Genomic DNA, 18,864 nt, shown 5'->3' on the forward strand with positions numbered 1-18,864 from the left:
TTGCCATGTTAGAGACAGGAGGAACTAAACGTGGCCCTCAGCCAACAAGAAAAGGAAGACTACAGTCCAATAACCCATATGGAACTGAAACTTATCAACAACAGGTGAGTTTGGAAGCAGGTCCTTCCAAGTCAAACTTTCAAATAAGACCCTAGTCCTGGTCAACACCTAGTGTGCAGTCTTTGTGAGAGACTCTGAAGCAAAGAATCTGGATAATCTGTGCCTAGACTTCTGACCCATATGTATCCTGATATTCTAAAGATATATATACGTAGTTTTAAGTCACTATCTTTGAAGTAATTGCTATACAGCAATAGATAACTAATACATAATGTTATAATCTTTTTAAGAAACAAATATAATAACATAAAAATTAAATGATGATGAAGTTGTAGGGTTCTCAGTATAAGAATACTGCAAATATAAGAACGGACCATATTTTAACAAGTTACTGAAAAATAGTCGCTAATTTTAAAGTTTCAAAGTCAGAAAGAAGAAATCAAATATATATTCAGGTGAAATTATAAAACCATTAAGGTTTCCTGCACTCTCTCACATTTCCAACATTAATTTTCAAATTTTAAGTAGAACAGTGATAAAGATGAATAATATTGTCAATCTTCTAGTTTTATTTTAGCACCTTGCATTTAAAGCAGACAATTTATCTTTGAGTTGTTGCTACTTCAAATAATTTTTTTAAAGTTTCTACAATTTCACACAGAGATGAATGCTAAGAATCTGTTAAGCTTGCTTTTAGGGAAAAGGATGCCTCAAAATCACAAAACATTTTAAACTTGGTTCTTTGGGGGTAAAAAAGCAGGCATATTTTTCACCAATTTTCTAAATTTTGCATGTTAAATTGGAAGTAAGATTTATGTTAAACTGCTTATTAAAACATATTAAAAATAAACCATATAAGAGAATGAAATCAAAGTGGAGAATTTCCTACCTTGCTCACTTCAACCAATTAAGAACATAATTGGTAGCAAAAGATGAAGACGAAGATTTCAGGTAGAAGAGAACAGAAATTAAAAAAGGAAGAGGGGGTGAAAGGCAACAAGAGACGAGATGGGGAAAAGAGCAAAGGGGATTAACACATTTTGAAAGGGTGAGATGAAAGTGTGAGGAAAAAGTAAAAAATTTTAGTTTGAAAATTGAGATGTAGTGTACTAACATGTAATATAGAGTTGATGAAGACATGTTGGAATTCTGAAAATTGTTGATGAATGCACAATTTGGAAATGTCAAATAATAGTTATATTCCATTTCCATTTAAAGGGTAAAGGCTTCAAAATGCATGAAAAATTATAAAGTGAATTTTTAAATGTTTCATAAAATCTTAGCTTTCTGAAACTAAATTAGCTTCTTTTTTTTTTTTTTCAGATTCGAAACTCTATGATATGGTTTGGCTGTGTCCCTACCAAAACCTCATCTTAAATTGTTGTTCCCATAATCCCCACATGTCCTGGGAGAGATCAGGTGGAGATAATTGAATCACAGGGGCAGTTACCCTCATGCTGCTCTCGTGATAGTGAGTTATCACGAGGTCTGATGGTTTTATAAGGGGCTTTTCCCTCTTTTGCTCATTGTTCTCCTTCCTGCTGCCATGTGAAGAAGAATGTGTTTGCTTTCTCATCTGGCATGACTGTAAGTTTCCTGAGGCCTCCCCAGCCATGCTGAACTGTGAGTCAATTAAATCTCTTTCCTTTATAAATCACCCAGTCTCAGGTATGTCTTTATTAGCAGTGTGAGAATAGACTGATATATTCCATTCCATACAACACCAACTAAGTCTCATACCAGGTCTTGTAGATGATACTAAATGAACTTTCTGAAAAATATTTTTCCTAATTCTTTTTTTCTCATTGAATTGTGAAATTGTACACTTTCATCTACAGCAAATATTGGAAAGTTTCTGCATCTGGAATATTTTGAGAGTGAAAAGAACTATCTTATATTGCCATGAATGACATAGCCCTTGATAAATGAGTAGGAATATGTGAGATATTTAATTTAAAATTGTCTTTAAAGGCAATGTCCATTCTATTATTGACATCATAACATTGAGTGAACATATTCTCATCCAAATTTAGTAAAACTGCACAGTGAATTTTCCAGAGGTATCCTGGTATAACATCAGTCATCTAGTCTCCACAGAAATGACTGAAATTCCTCGACTAGACTAAGCAGCTCCATTGGTTACAGTAAATCCAAACAATTTCCCCCTCCAACTTCACTTTCTACTTTATACTCACATCTACTTTTGTTTATAATCTCAATTTCAGGTCCATGTTTTAAATGTAGACCTACTAAAACAGGACATTTACTCCAAATTTCAATTCCTTCCCTGGTTGTGGCCATGTTTTGAGACACCAGAATGTAAGACATACAGAAACAGAAAATATTGTAGAAGGAAGAATCAACATCTTTTCAACTTATTGTGATATAAATTTGAAAAGCTATGCCATGGAATTCTGATTCAATTGATGTCCATGGTCTCCTTGTAAGTACCTGAGTATTAAAACCAACTGTCTTGATTTGGGTCTCTGCAGAAGCAAACCCAGAAATAAAAATTTGAGCTCAAGTAGTTTTGGGATATGATCCCAGGACACACCAACAGGGTGAAAAGTGAAACAAGGAAGATTATCAATAAAGGGTATATTATCATGCAAGTCACCAATGTGAACAACTGAATCTTAATACTTCTTGTTATCCCTAAAAGAAGATGTAGGAAATTAAGGCCACAGTAACCAAAACAGCACGGTACTAGTACCAAAACAGAGATATAGACCAATGGGACAGAACAGAAGCCTCAGAAATAATACCACACATCTACAACCATCTGATCTTTGACAAACCTGAAAAAAACAAGAAATGGGGAAAGGATTCCCTATTTAATAAATGGTGCTGGGCAAACTGGCTAGCCATAAGTAGAAAGCTGAAACTGGATCCCTTCCTTACACCTTATACAAAAATTAATTCAAGATGGATTAAAGACTTAAATGTTAGATCTGAAACCATAAAAAACCTAGAAGAAAATCTAGGCAATACCGTTCAGGACATAGGCATGGGCAAGGACTACATGACTACAACACCAAAATCAATGGCAAAAAAAAGCCAAAATAGACAAATGAGATCTAATTAAACTAAAGAGCTTCTGCACAGCAAAAGAAACTACCATCAGAGTGAACAGGCAACCTACAGAATGGGAGGAATTTTTTGCAATCTACCCATCTGACAAAGGGCTAATATCCAGAATCTACAGAGAACGTAAATAAATTTACAAGGAAAAAGTCAAACAACCTCATCAAAAAGTGGGCAAAGGATATGAACAGACACTTCTCAAAAGAAGACATTTATGCAGCCCACAGACACATGAAAAAATGCTCATCACCACTGGCCATCAGAGAAACACAAATCAAAACCACAATGAGATACCATCTCACACCAGTTAGAATGGCGATCATTTAAAAGTCAGGAAACAACAGATGCTGGAGAGGATGTGGAGAAATAGGAACGCTTTTACACTGTTGGTGGGAGTGTAAACTAGTTCAACCATTGTGTGTGGCAATTCCTCAAGGATCTAGAACTAGAAATAGCATTTGACCCAGTGATCCCATTATGGGGTATATACCCAAAGGATTATAAATCATGCTGCTATAAAGACACATGCACATGTATGTTTATTCCGACACTATTCACAATAGCAAAGACTTGGAACCAACCCAAATGTCCATCAATGATAGACTGGATTAAAGAAAATGTGGTACATATATACCATGGAATACTATGCAACCATAAAAAAGATGAGTTCATGTCCTTTGCAGGGACATGGATGAAGCTGGAAACCATCATTCTGAGCAAACTGTCACAAGGACCGAAAACCAAATACCGCATGTTCTCACTCATAGGTGGGAATTGAACAATGAGAACACTTGGAAACAGCACAGTGAACATCACACACCAGGGCCTGTGGTGGGGTTGGGGGGTAGGTGAGGGATAGCTTTAGGAGAAATACCTAATGTAAACAATGAGTTAATGGGTGCAGCAAACCAACATGGCACGTGTATACCTATGTAACAAACCTGCACGTTGTGCACATGCACCCTAGAACTTAAAGTGTGTGTGTGTGTGTGTATGTACATATATATATATATATATATATATATATATATATATACATATATGTAGGAAATTAAGCTTGGAGTTATTAGATCTGAACGGCAAGGGGGACAGGGTATTGATGTATCAGCCACTGCTTTACAGGGGCATAATGGCTACATTTCTGCTCTCTCCCAAGAATGAGCAGAGATAGCCCCAAGCAAAGAGAAGCAAGTACAGGAAGTTGGAAATTAAGCAGCATGTATAAAAATGGTAAGTGCTAAAGGGATATGGGTGAGGCACCAAAACTATCTGCTACAACACTTAACATATTTTTTCCTTAAATGATCTCTACAACCTGCATACATTTGGAAAGTATTGTAATGTCAAAATCACTATTCGGTTTCATTAATCGACTAAAAAATCAAGTCAAAGCAATGTGACAGATATTAGTTGGTTATCTTTTCCTAATTCATCTATCTATTCTGTCTACCTGTCTGTTTATCAATCAATCATCTTTCACCCTTACTTTCCTTTGAGGAACTTTGTACCTACTTCTCTACCTTTGTTGTGGTGCAGCTGTAGAGTTTGGTTGAGATTTAGTGACATTTAGCTGTAGAAGTGAGGTGTGATTTAGCACAGGAATGAGCATGTGACCTAATTCAGGCCAATCAGTTTCAGAGCAATCTTTCCTGGATGCTTTGGGAAAGAAGGTCCCTAAAGAGATGATTTTCATCAAAAGTAAGTTTGCAGATGTGGGTTCTGAAACTGCTTCAGGCCATTTTTGTCACCAAGAGGGAAGTCAGATGAAGCTGTTAGGTCAACACAGAAAAATAGAACCCAGAGAAATGTGGAAAAAAACAAAAACAAACTGGAACCTTGATCATATTCATTGTTTAAATCAGTTTGAGACCAGTTTTCTGTCACTTCCAGCATTAAGAGAACCAATATATGCATTAAGTCAGTTACTTATAGGCATATCAGTTAGGACTAATCCTCCATGACACTTCACAGAAGGTGAAGATTCATGCATTTTAAAAATAATTCATTCTATCATTTTACTTGAGTATCATAAAAATCTTTCGGTTAGTGTTAACAAATAACAGTTTTCTTTCATTTTTTAATACCTATAACCATATTTCATAATGCCATAATGTGAAATAGTGTGAATAATATGTAACAGTTCAAACATTATGTTCTAGAAGAGAGAGATTTTTATTTTGTATTTCTATTTTTTGAACTCCAGAGAGAGATTTTTAAATTTGCAGTTTGAGATTACAGCTTTCCAACAGCTAAAGTGTTTACTATTTTGAGAGAAGGCTTGCGAAAGAAAAGGTTAACCTAGTAGTACCTGCTGTGCCTACGGTGGCAAATGAAGGAAAATCATACAGATGGTGGCATTTGCCTGGGAGTTTGGTGCCAGGGGTGTCCTCTCAAAGGCACACAAAAAGATAGAATGAAATTTCTATCTTTTCTTAAATACATGGATGTGGATTTGTGGGAAAACAAATTTGACCCACACTTTAAAAATCACCACCACTGCCACCACCACTACAATCAATCAATTTAATAGTGAACATTTATTAATCCTTTAGTATGTACCACATTCCCCCTTGCAAGGTAAGCAAGGAATTCAGCTTTGTTCTAGACTGCTGTTTAGCAGTCTTAGGTTATTCTACTTCTAACAGTGTAAACCACTTAGAATATAGCTGACACACAGTAAGTTATTAATAAATGTTAACTATCATTACCTAACACGCTCAGGAATCTTTAACTCTCCTAAGGAGTGGGAAGGACTACAAAACAGGAATCGGTTAAATTTCTACTTGGACAGTCTAGTGCAGTCTTGGTATAGATATAAAAAGAAATAAAATATTGGCACAAACTAAATGCCTGACACACCTGAGGTAGAAACTAATGAAGGTTGTAAGTGAAATATTGCTGTGGGCTGAGGATAACAGGAGGCCAAGATGGACCTTCTTTGGAGGTGACAAGGCAGGCTCTACGGGATTAGAAAGGAGAAGTCAGATTTAGAGATTAGTGGTGTAAGAGAGAAGGAAAAAAGGCAGACTTTCTAGGTGGACCAGGCAGGGAATGAGAGGCAAGGAAGAAAACAGACAAATGGAAAGACCATTGGGTAGTCTCCTTGTGATGGCAGTCTGAGTGAAAATGACCAGTGGGAGAAAATACCAGAAGATTTCTAGAGTTGAATGACATAGGGGTTGGAAACTCAGGACTACAGGAGAAATTTATCAAGGAACTGTTTCCCTTTCTAAATCCACAGCATCGCCCACATAGGTACAGACTTGTTTGTCTAGGATTTTGTGACTACTTGGCAATTCGCCTTATCAAAGTGAGTGAAAGAATAGGGAAAAGGGAGAGCAAGACAGGAAGAGAAAAAGAAAGAGGGAGAGTGAGGCTCTTGTCACAATCACTGGGAATTGCTGAACATTGTGTTGGTGCTTTCATGTCAGAGGTAACATTTACAGAAATGACACATTTTAAAGCCCTGAGGGGAAGGCAGACTAGGATAGAAGCTTATAATGTATTACTGCTTTATAGTTTTTATCAATGTTTGGAAAGTATTTTATTTTATTTACAGCTCTGTAGGAAAACTACTAAAAAATAATGGTAACTAATACTTGCTGGTGTCTTACCATGTGCTGAGCACAGTTTTAAGCTTCTTAAATGTGTTATTAGGTGACTACAAAAGTAAGTGCGGTTTTCACATTCATGGAACTTGCCGTTTGATATTGAAATTCTCAAATAAATGTATTTATGTTATACATCATTTTAATGAGCATTTCTTGCTTTATGTTTTTTGCTAATGACTTATTACTTATTGTTTATTTTATGTTTATTTTAGACTATGGAAATGATGTTAGACAAAAAGCAAATTCGAGCGATTTTCTTATTTGAGTTCAGAATGGATTGTAAGGAAGCAGAGACAACTCACAATGTCAAAAACACATTTGGCCCAGTTACTGCTAACAAATGCACAGTGCAGCGGTGGTTCAAGAAGGTTTTCAAAAGAGATGAGAGTCTTGAAGATGCGGGGCACAGAAGTTGACAATGACCGATTGAACGCAATCATCGAAGCTGATCCTCTTACAACTACATGAGAAGTTGCCGAAGAACTCAATGTCAACCATTTCACAGTCGTTTAGCATTTGAAACAAATTGGAAAGGTCAAAAAACTCGATAAGTGGGTGCCTTATAAGCTGAGCGAAAATAAAAAAATGATTGTTTGGAAGTGCATCTTTTCTTACTCTACGCCAACAACAAACCATTTCTTGATCAGATCGTAACGTGCAACATAAAAGTGGATTTTATATGACAACTGGCGATGCCCAGTTCAGTGGTTGGACTGAGAAGAAGCTCCAAAGCACTTCCCAAAGCCGAACTTGTACCAAAAGAAGGTCATGGTCACTGATCACTGGTCTACTGCTGACCTAACCCACTACAGCTTTCTGAATCCCAGTAAAACCACGACATTTGAGAAGTATGCTCAGTAAATTGATGAGATACATCAAAAACTGCCATGCCTGCAGCCAGCGTTGGTCAACAGAAAGGGCCCAATTCTTCTCCATGACAATGTCCAACCGCATGTCACACAACCAATGCTTCACAAGTTGAATGAATTGAGCTACGAAGTTTTGCTTCATCTGCCATATTTACCTGACCTCTCACCAACTGACTACCACTTCTTCAAGCATCTTGACAACTTTTTATAGGGATAATGCTTCCACAACTAGCAGGATGCAGAAAATGCTTTCCAAGGGTTCATTGAATCCCAAAGCACGTATTTTTACGATACAGGAATAAACACACTTATTTCTTCTTGGCAAAAACGTGTTGATTGTAATGGCTCCTACTTTGATTAATAAAGATGAGTTTGAGCCTAGTTATCGTGATTTAAAATTCATGGTCCCAAACTACAATTACTTTTGCACCAACCTAATATATCTTAGTCCATTTTTATAGGGCCATTTTTGTTCCTGTTTCCAGGTGAGAAAATTGAGACCACAGAGAGATGATACAGCTAGTAAGGAATTTGTGGAAGGTGATTATTTGGCAGCCCCACAATTAACCACACCTCCTGGAATTCATGTCTTTGTGTAATCTCTTCTCATTTTGATTCTGAACTTGGCCATATGCCTGGCTTTGGCCAGTGGGATATTAGCAAGTGTGATACAAACAGAAGCTTGATAAATCTTTGATGATTGGTGCTTGTTCTTTTGGAAGGCTTCTTCACAGAGCTCAACCACCAAGCTGTGTGGAAGCCAAAGGAGACACATGGAGAAGACTGAATGGAAACAAACTGAGGCTCATGGCCAATAGCTTTAGCTGAGTTCCCAGTTGGTAGTCAGCACCAAATGCCAGTCTTGTGAGTGAGGCCATTTTGGACTTTCCAGCTTTCCCAGTGTCTTGGTTGATATCAGGTGAAGCACATGAATATCATAGTCAACTCTCAGAATTATGAGAAATCGTAAAACTATCTTATTTTAAGCCAGTAACTTTTAGGGTGGTTTGTTGCATAGCATATATAACTGGAACAGAGTGAAATCAAAATTTGAACCAGGCAGAGTAGCAACATGTCGATCTAACTATACAGGATTTAAAAAAAAAAAAAAAAAAACCACTCTCAAAGCAAAGCAGAACTTTATTTTTATTTGTTTTTTGAAATAAATATTCTACACTGGCTATACCAGACTATGTGATACACTAGTATGCTATCTTACCTTACTCTGTCTCGCTTCCTGTTTCCTGCTCTTATGTGAATATACAGACAACCCTTTCTGGTGACATTATCTTTTCTCTCAGGAACAAAGAATAACCTTATTACATTTACCGATATCATCACTACCCCTTTCACATTTTAATTAGCACCAAATTGTAGAAAAAAAATTATGCAAATTATCAGTGGAGGCAGTGGCCTCTCTGTCTGTTTCAAGATTAATATGACTCTTACTTGTGGTGAAGAATAAGTCAACGACAAGGTCAGCCTCCATTCCAGAGAAAGATTTTGAAAAACAAAACAAAACAAAACAAAAAACTTAGGCATTTGGGGAAAGGCTGCTCTTATCGCTGAGACATTTGTTTGGGTAAGAATTTTTCGATAGGTATATCCAGAACTAGAGAACTTCAGTGAGCTCTGCCTTCAAACCAAATCACAGTATCTTCTCTAATAATTATCTAAAAACAACCATTCCCTCGACTTCTGGACTGCGTCAGATCCCCCTGTTTTATGCTCTCTCGTTTTCCTTGTTTGCATCACCACAATTTGAACTAAGCAATTATTGCTTTGATGGTGGGATTATGTAAAAAGCAACTATTTTTCTCATCCCTGACTTCAAAAAGCTTTATTAAATCATTTATCTTAGCTTACATTTGAAAACTCGGAATGGAGTGGTGGGTATGGGGGCGTGGAGAGGGAGAGAAGTTCTGGATTTATAGTCTAGGTCTTGCATAGGTGGTCCAGCACTTACTGCTGTCTTTGCGCCTGTGCTGGAGAGAATGTGGAAAAAAGGAAAACTTTGTACACTGTTTGTAGGAATATAAATTAGTACAACCACTATAGAGAACAGTTTGGAGGTTCCTCAAAAAATCCAAAAATAGAGCTTCCCTATGATCCAGCAATCCCACTGCTGAGTATATACCCAAATAAAGGAAATCAGTATATTGAAGAAATATCTGCATTCCCATGTTTATTACAGCTCTATTCACAATAGCCAAGGTTTGGAAAAAATTTAGGTGTCCATCAACAAATGAATGGATAAAGAAAATGTGGCACATATACACAAATGGAATACTATTCTGCCATAAAAAAGATTGAGATCCTGTCATTTGCAACAGCACCGATGGAAATCGAGGTCATTATCTTAAGCAAAATAAGCCAAGCACAGAAAAAACATCTCATGTTCTCACTTATTTGCAGTCTCTAAAAATCAAAACAATGGAACTCATGGAGACAGAGAGTAGAAAGGTGGTTACCAGAGGCTGGGAAGGATAGAGGGGGAGGGGGCAGTGGGATGGTTAATGGGTACAAAAAATAGTTAGAAAAAATGAATAATATCCGGTATTTGATAGCACAAAAGGGAGACTATCATCAAAATAATGTAATTGTACATTTAAAAATAAATAAGAGTATAATTGGATTGTTTGTAACACAAAAGATCAATGCTGGAGGGGATAGATGCCTCATTCTCCATGATGTCCTATAGCAAAACATCTCAAGTACCCCATAAGTATATACACCTACTATGTACCCACAAAATTTTAAAAAAATTTTAAAAAGAGAGAATTGGTTGTGGTAGGAGCAGATAGTGTAACTTTCACTTTATAGGTCACTGGACCATGAGGAACCGTATCTGGATCTGATAGAGAAGACAGGGCATCATCCACAGACAATGGGCTTTTAGCTGGATGCAGTAAGTCAATGAGATTTGACTGGTCTGTCTTGGGAAGGCAGTGTATGTTCTCTTGATAAGAAAAAGAATGCATAGATATTTGTGGCACCATCATGAAGATTTTTAAATGCAGCATTACATTGAGAATAGTATAGCCGCCTTGCTAGCCTGTGTTCCTTTTTAGAGAAGAGACTATGTACCTAGGCTGGACTTAATGTGGGAAAGATACATGTATCTATATTGTTTGAAACATTGAAACTTGAGGTATTTTTATTATAGTAGCTCACTCGACAACCCGAGAAATCTAAAAAGACAATGAGAACAGCTGCATTTGTAATGATATAATCCATTTTAATGTTTTTCCCCCTCCAAATGTTAGATCCATAAAGACAAGTGTCTGTCTTGTTCATAACTCTATCCTCATTCCTTAACATAATACCATACTGTCAACACTTAATAAATACTGAATGTATACATAAACCAATGTACTCTGTTTTTATCCTCCTAGGATTTTGCACAAAGTATCTTTGAGGATCTTTGTGACCCTCTAGACTACTGGCTTTTGAGAATATTGATACTGTGTTAATATTACATGAGAGTCAGGACTAGTTGATTAGAAACCTGAATACAGAGGAATGCATCTTAATAGAATACCTTACTTGTGAGAGGGGTGAGAAACTTAATAGATTGCAAGGTGTGGTAGATTGCACTGATGACCTCTCTGTATGCACATCTTTTTGCAATGTGACTTTTAAAGTTGCTACCATCAGGAGTTGTAACCTATTTCCCTAATCCTTGAATATGGGCCTGCCTTGTGATTTGCTTTGGTTAAAAGAATGTGTTAGAAATGAGTGAGCCAGTTCCAAGCTTAAGCTCCAAGAAGCCTTGTTTGCTTTTCTATTAGAATCCTGTTTCTTGCATGAGAACAAGCCCAAGAGAGCTTGCTGAATGATGAGAGACCATATGGAGCAGAGGTGAGTCATCTTAGCTGAGCTTATCCTAGATAAGCCAGTCCCTAGCTCACCCATTAGCTGACTGAAAATGTATGAGTGAGCCAGAATAACACAGCAGCTCACGGGATCCCATAGACTGTGTGCAATTATAAATGTTGATAATTTTAAGTCAATAAGTTTTAGGGTGATTTGTTACATAACACTATTGCAAATTTTACAATATTGTAGTTATTACATAACTTATATATGGGGAAAGCCAGAAATGGGAGTGAGGCTTGGTACAGTTAAGAGTTCTTAAATAATACCAGAGTCCTCAATCCTAAAATTACTGATTTTGATTTTGAATGAGTATCTAAAGTCAGGCTCAATTCTTTGCAAAGATGTCTGAAGAGATATTCATGGCAAATCAATGGGGGTAACCACTGAAAAAGTGGTTTTAGAAGATCATTATTAGAAGACCTAATAATAGCTAATATTTTTTGGCTACTTACTCCATATCAGCTCTTGCCCAAAGCAGTGAAGGAGGGAAAGAAATACTCTGAAATCGCTTATCAGCTTAAGGAGATTTTGGGCTGAGACAATGGGATTTTCTAAATATACAATCATGTCATCTGCAAAGAGGGACAATTTGACTTCTTCTTTTCCTAACTGAATACCCTTGATTTCTTTCTTTTGCCTGATTGCCCTAGCCAGAACTTCCAACACTATGTTGAATAGGAGTGGTGAGAGAGGGCATCCCTGTCTTGTGCCAGTTTTCAAAGGGAATTTTTCCAGTTTTTGCCCATTCAGCAAAGTCTAAGGATACAAAATTAATGTGCAAAAATCACAAGCATTCTTATACACCAGTAACAGACAAACAGAGAGCCAAATCATGAATGAACTTCCATTCACAATTGCTTCAAAGAGAATAAAATACCTAGGAATCCAACTTACAAGGGATGTAAAGGACCTCTTCAAGGAGAACTACAAACCATTGCTCAGTGAAATAAAAGGGGACACAAACAAATGGAAGAACATACCATGCTCATGGATAGGAAGAATCAATATCGTGAAAATGGCCATACTGCCCAAGGTTATTTATAGATTCAATGCCATCCCCATCAAGCTACCAATGAGTTTCTTCACAGAATTGGAAAAAACTGCTTTAAAGTTCATATGGAACCAAAAAAGAGCCCGCATCTCCAAGACAATCCTAAGTCAAAAGAACAAAGCTGGAGGCATCACGCTACCTGACTTCAAACTATACTACAAGGCTACAGTAACCAAAACAGCATGGTACTGGTACCAAAACAGAGATATAGACCAATGGAACAGAACAGAAGCCTCAGAAATAATACCACACATCTACAGCCATCTGATCTTTGACAAACCTGAGAGAAACAAGAAATGGGGAAAGGATTCCCTATTTAATAAATGGTGCTGGGAAAATTGGCTAGCCATAAGTAAAAAGCTGAAAATGGATCCTTTCCTTACTCCTTATACGAAAATTAATTCAAGATGGATTAGAGACTTAAATGTTAGACCTAATACCATAAAAACCCTAGAGGAAAACCTAGGTAGTACCATTCAGGACATAGGCATGGGAAAAGACTTCATGTCTAAAACACCAAAAGCAATGGCAGCAAAAGCCAAAATTGACAAATGGGATCTAATTAAACTAAAGAGCTTCTGCACAGCAAAAGAAACTACCATCAGACTGAACAGGCAACCTACAGAATGGGAGAAAATCTTTGCAATCTACTCATCTGACAAAGGGCTAATATCCAGAACCTACAAAGAATTCAAACAAATTTACAAAAAAAAAAAAACAAACAACCCCATCAAAAAGTGGGCAAAGGATATGAACAGACATTTCTCAAAAGAAGACATGCATACAGCCAACAGACACATGAAAAAATGCTCATCATCACTGGCCATCAGAGAAATCCAAATCAAAACCACAATGAGATACCATCTCACACCAGTTAGAATGGCGATCATTAAAAAGTCAGGAAACAACAGGTGCTGGAGAGGATGTGGAGAAATAGGAACACTTTTACACTATTGGTGGGATTGTAAACTAGTTCAACCATTATGGAAAACAGTATGGCAATTCCTCAAGGATCTAGAACTAGATGTACCATACAACCCAGCCATCCCATTACTGGGTATATACCCAAAGGATTATAAATCATGCTGCTATAAAGACACATGCACACGTATGTTTATTGCGGCACTATTCACAATAGCAAAGACTTGGAATCAACCCAAATGTCCATCAGTGACAGACTGGATTAAGAAAATGTGGCACATATACACCATGGAATACTATACAGCCATAAAAAAGGATGAGTTTATGTCCTTTGTAGGGACATGGATGCAGCTGGAAACCATCATTCTTAGCAAACTATCACAAGAACAGAAAACCAAACACCGCATGTTCTCACTCATAGGTGGGAACTGAACAATGAGATCACTTGGACTCGGGAAGGGGAACATCACACACCGGGGCCTATCATGGGGAGGGGTGAGGGGGGAGGGATTGCACTGGGAGTTATACCTGATGTAAATGACCAGTTGATGGGTGCTGACGAGTTGATGGGTGCAGCACAGCAACATGGCACAAGTATATGTATGTAACAAACCTGCACGTTATGCACATGTACCCTAGAACTTAAAGTATAATAATAAAAAATTAAAAAAAAAAAAAAGAAATACTCTGAAATCTCCCCTTCTCCTGCTCTCCAATCTCCTGCCAACGCCTCCCACTGGTTAAATCTATATAGAAGATAGTTGAGAAGAAAGCCTGAGGAATAAGGTGAGTGGAGGTGAGCTTCTTGCAATATACAATATATTGCAGAGAAAGAGGAAGGAAATTGAGTGGATCTGTGGCAAAGTCATACTTGGGTTATGAACCCCATAACAATCTATGTTTCAAAGGTATAAATCATTTGAATGTGTTCATATTTTCTGTCAAAGCTGATATGTATCTTCTGTGGTTGGATGAATGTGCTTCATAAATACCAAGAGAAAAAAATCTTTTAGCAAAGGCCTTTCCAGTATCTGAGAATACACTCTATGCATTCCAATGAATGGGATTGGTGGTCAACTCCTACACAGACTCTTGATAGCCACTCTCTACATCCCTACCATTTAAGATGTAGAGCAAAGGGACTAGGGAATCAGCATCTTGAAATTAGTGGGGAATGCAGAACCTCAGGTCCTATGCAAGAGCCATTGAATCAGTAACCTGATTTTAACAAGATCCCAACGTGATTCTTGTTTCAGTAAGTCATCAATTAATGTTGTTGACAGATTCCTGGAAACTGTGACTTAGGCAAAATGACATGTAATGAAACCAATCTTACCATAGGCTAAATGATAAACAAGAATTAAGTTCCTACTGCATACCTGTGTTCACAAAACATGACCAACCATCTAAATAAAGACCCCAAGCACTTCTAATATTAACCTCAGAAATAAATGTGAGATATACATCCACTTTAGAAAAATTAATAAAAACCAGGAGGAAAATTATTTACCCAGTTTTTGGTGAATCAGTGAGTGATAGTGGTTGTAGTGGCAGTGGCTCATTCAAGGAATAAATGTTTGCAAAGCAAAAACTGCCAGAATTGCCTTCTCTCACCACGAAGTTCAAAAACAAACAATAATCAATATGGCAGCTCCCTGAGCAATTTTGTAGAGCATCAATTATTGTCACGCATCTTTATGATTATTGAATACTATATGAATTTTTATTTCACAGTAATTTATATTAATTCAGTCACTCATTTTCCAAGCCACATATTCCAGTTCAGGGACTTGGGAGGCCAGAGCCCATCCTGGCAACTCAGAGCACCAGACAGGAGCCAACCCTGGCAGGGATGCCATTCTATCACAGGGCACAGTCACAGAAACATAAACACTCACAGAGGGACAATGTAGACACACCACTTCCCCTAACACGCACAGTTTGGGATGTGTGAGGAAACCAGAGTACTAGAAGGAAACCCACAGAGACATGAGAAAACCCCACATAGACAGTGTCCCCCCAGCTGAGATACAATTCTTTTCCTTGCCAGTATTATAACACAGTGATGTTAAATGAAAAGACATTATTCAAAGGCCTGCTGTACATTAAAGTTTGAGAAGTTCTGCTCTACGTGATAGCACACGGACCTTTTCCCTTTACCACTGCTATTAGAATTTTATGGTAACCTACTTTGTAATAGTAACCACAATTTAACTCCTCATAATAAAGTATGATAGTATATATTGTGTTTTTAGTTCCTCACTAGACCCTGGGAGATGAGCAAACATGCTTCATTATGCATCATTGTTGGACAAATGAGGAACTAGAGGCACTAAGAGATTTAAATAAGTGGCCTATAGTTATGAATTAGTGAGTGGTGAACCTGGGTCTAGACTGAGTTATGAACTGCAAGTTTAGTGATCTTTCCAGGACTGAGATGAGGCATGGAGAATGAGAACATAGAATGGTGGCACTCGTTATACAAACCATTAGACTATTTGAAGCCACGCTGGGAATTAACCACATGTGAACTGAGAAGCTGGAAAGGAGTATCTTTAAGAAAACTCATACTTCACCCAAAATAGAAATGATTATTTAATCATATTGCATTCTAGTTTCAGCCTAAAGACTTGAACATGTTAATGTCAACATCTTTCTTTTTTCCTTTTTTTGTTTTGTTTGAGACAGAGTCTCACTCTGTTGCCCAGGCTGGAGTGCAGTGGCATGATCTCCTCTCACTGCAATCTCCACCTCCTGGGTTCAAATGATTCTCCTGCCTCAGCCTCCCAAGTAGCTGGGATTACAGGCATGTGCCACCATGCTCAGCTAATTTTTGTATTTTTAGTAGAGATGGGGTTTGATCATGTTGGCCAGGCTGCTCTTGAACTCTTTTTTTTTTTTTTTTTTTTTTTTGAGACGGAGTCTTGCTCTGTTGCCCAGGCTGGACTGCAGTGGCGGGATCTCAGCTCACTGCAAGCTCCGCCTCCCGGGTTTACGCCATTCTCCTGCCTCAGCCTCCCGAGCAGCTGGGACTACAGGCGCCCGCCACCTCGCCCGGCTAGATTTTTGTATTTTTTAGTAGAGACGGGGTTTCACCGTGTTAGCCAGGATGGTCTTGATCTCCTGACCTCGTGATCCGCCCGTCTCGGCCTCCCAAAGTGCTGGGATTACAGGCTTGAGCCACCGTGCCCGGCCGCTGCTCTTGAACTCTGACCTCAAGTCGTCTGTCCTCCTTGGCCTCCCAAAGTGCTGGGATTATAGGCATGAGCCACCGTGCCCGGCCTCAACATCTTTCTTAATTATTTTAGTAATTAAAATAGATAGATAGTTTTTGTCTGCTCCCAAACTATAGGAAACCTTACCTATAAAGTATCTTTTCTATTAATTTTCCTGTTTCGTGTGTTGTCCTTTATTTGTTCCCAATGAATAAGGGCCTGCATATTAATTTTTTCTCTTCCTTAACCAGCATCTCAATGATTCTAACAGAAAAACACACACCACTGATAAAAATAAAACAATAAAGCAACCTCTAGGAGATAATTGCAATGGTCTAAAATTTGTCACAACAGTCATAGCACCAACAGAAGCAATCTTCATGATAGTCATTTATATTGCAATTGAGTTCAGAATGTTCATTCTTTTATAAAAGTTTCAATAAGTCCAAGAATTACTGTCCTATTCGAAACTGTTGTCACCCACATCACAGTCAGAATGTGTCACTTTCATAAAAAAATATTTTTAGACTGCATTTGAGGTATAAACATCAGTCACGGGTTGCCTACAGAATGCAACTATCAGAACAAATAGAGTTTTCTTGAAATATCCTTGTGATGACTTTGGTTTCTGGCCCATTTTCTGGTCCATCTCTTTTCCCCCCCACACTTGGCCAACCATGCCAAAGATGGACTATACTTGTCCTGGTGATAACTGCAAATGTTCACAAATTATAAGTGCAACATTCGGCTCAAATGCTTTCATTTCCACAGTAAAACTGATTGATTTTCTCTAGCAACAAACAATGAAATGCTCTCGTCAATGTCTTGTAATTAGTTCTAATATGAGCAAGCCAATTAAAAGGGAGAAAACCCAAATTTCTCCATCAGGCCCTTATCAGCCCTTTTGTTACCCATACAGTGGCCTTGCCCTGAACCATAAGGTGGATAAATGAGGGGAATGCTGATTTTGGCATCCAACTTACTTTCAGATAATCTAGCTCATCCTTCTCAGCTGACACGAGAGAGAAATAACATCAAAGGGTGATAAACTCTTTCTTGCAAACCTGGGGTTCCATGGTTCACTGGCCCCAGGCCTAATCTATCAATCCATTTTCTACACAATAAAAGGTAAGAAACCCATTACAGATCTGTTATAAGCCTTGGCAGGTGGTCTATGGCAAAAATGGAATACATAACAACCCAGCATTTGGTATCCCTTTTCTACAGTTTGAAGCACTAGGGGTCAGCTGACATGAATATAGTAGTCAGCATTTAGCATTATTTTTTTTAAGCTACATAAATAAACTCACATCTTGATGTATCAGTACAAAGATTTGACAGAAAAGTTCATTTTTGGTATGATTCTGATCTTTAATAAAAATCACTCTGTTATTTTACTTTTGTATAACATATTCGCTTTGCAGGTGATATAATACATGAAACTGGGTTAGAATTTACAGTATGTGCTCTTAAATATGGCCTTTAATCTTTGTTCCTTATTTAACCTCAGTTTAAGGAGTTGGCATATGAAAACTTCCATTTCATATCATTTCACGATCATTAAATTATTAGAAAGGAAGGAAACTCCCTCTAGTCTCAGGATTGGTGCTATATAAGTAAAGGTACTGCAGAAACAAAAGGAAAGAAAAAACATTTTATATTAGCAAAATCCCCTTTTATTATGTCATTTCTTCTCCTTTCTAGAATTCATTGCTATAGGTAAACACCTTTGTGCTAATAAAGGAGTTACTTAAAATGCTACACTGAAGATGCAGAGTTATGAAATGTTCTCCTCCTTTCTCTTTTCATCATCATTTATACTCTTCTTCATTTTAAATCCATCACGAACAGGGAGGGGAGATTGCTGAGAATAGTCGAATTTGTTTTTAGTTGAAAATTAACTTAACTTTTAAATAAAATCTGGGGCACAGCATATTTAAGTGACACATTTACATGCTTGATATACATTGTCAGTATGTATACAGTGGCAATAATAAAGTTTCAACATGGAAATAAGTTGGTGCACAAGTATCAGTGCTTCACAATTTATGCTGGATTTTTGTTATATTTTTTAAAACATTATTATATTGAAATGAACAAATAATCTTGTATTTGGTGAGGTTTCCTAATAGAAAATTATCTGGCTTCAATGTAACCTTCTACAAATGATTTTC

General features: G+C 37.5%; 1 protein-coding gene across 10 annotated transcripts in view; it reads right to left on the minus strand.

Moving 5' to 3' along the window:
* Positions 1 to 18,864, minus strand: part of DMD (dystrophin) — a 2,157,177-nt gene that overhangs the window by 801,736 nt on the left and 1,336,577 nt on the right. The gene's annotated exons all lie outside the window — the stretch shown is intronic.

The sequence above is a fragment of the Macaca mulatta genome, chromosome X (genome assembly GCF_049350105.2).
Source record: "Macaca mulatta isolate MMU2019108-1 chromosome X, T2T-MMU8v2.0, whole genome shotgun sequence".
Taxonomy (NCBI): domain Eukaryota; kingdom Metazoa; phylum Chordata; class Mammalia; order Primates; family Cercopithecidae; genus Macaca; species Macaca mulatta.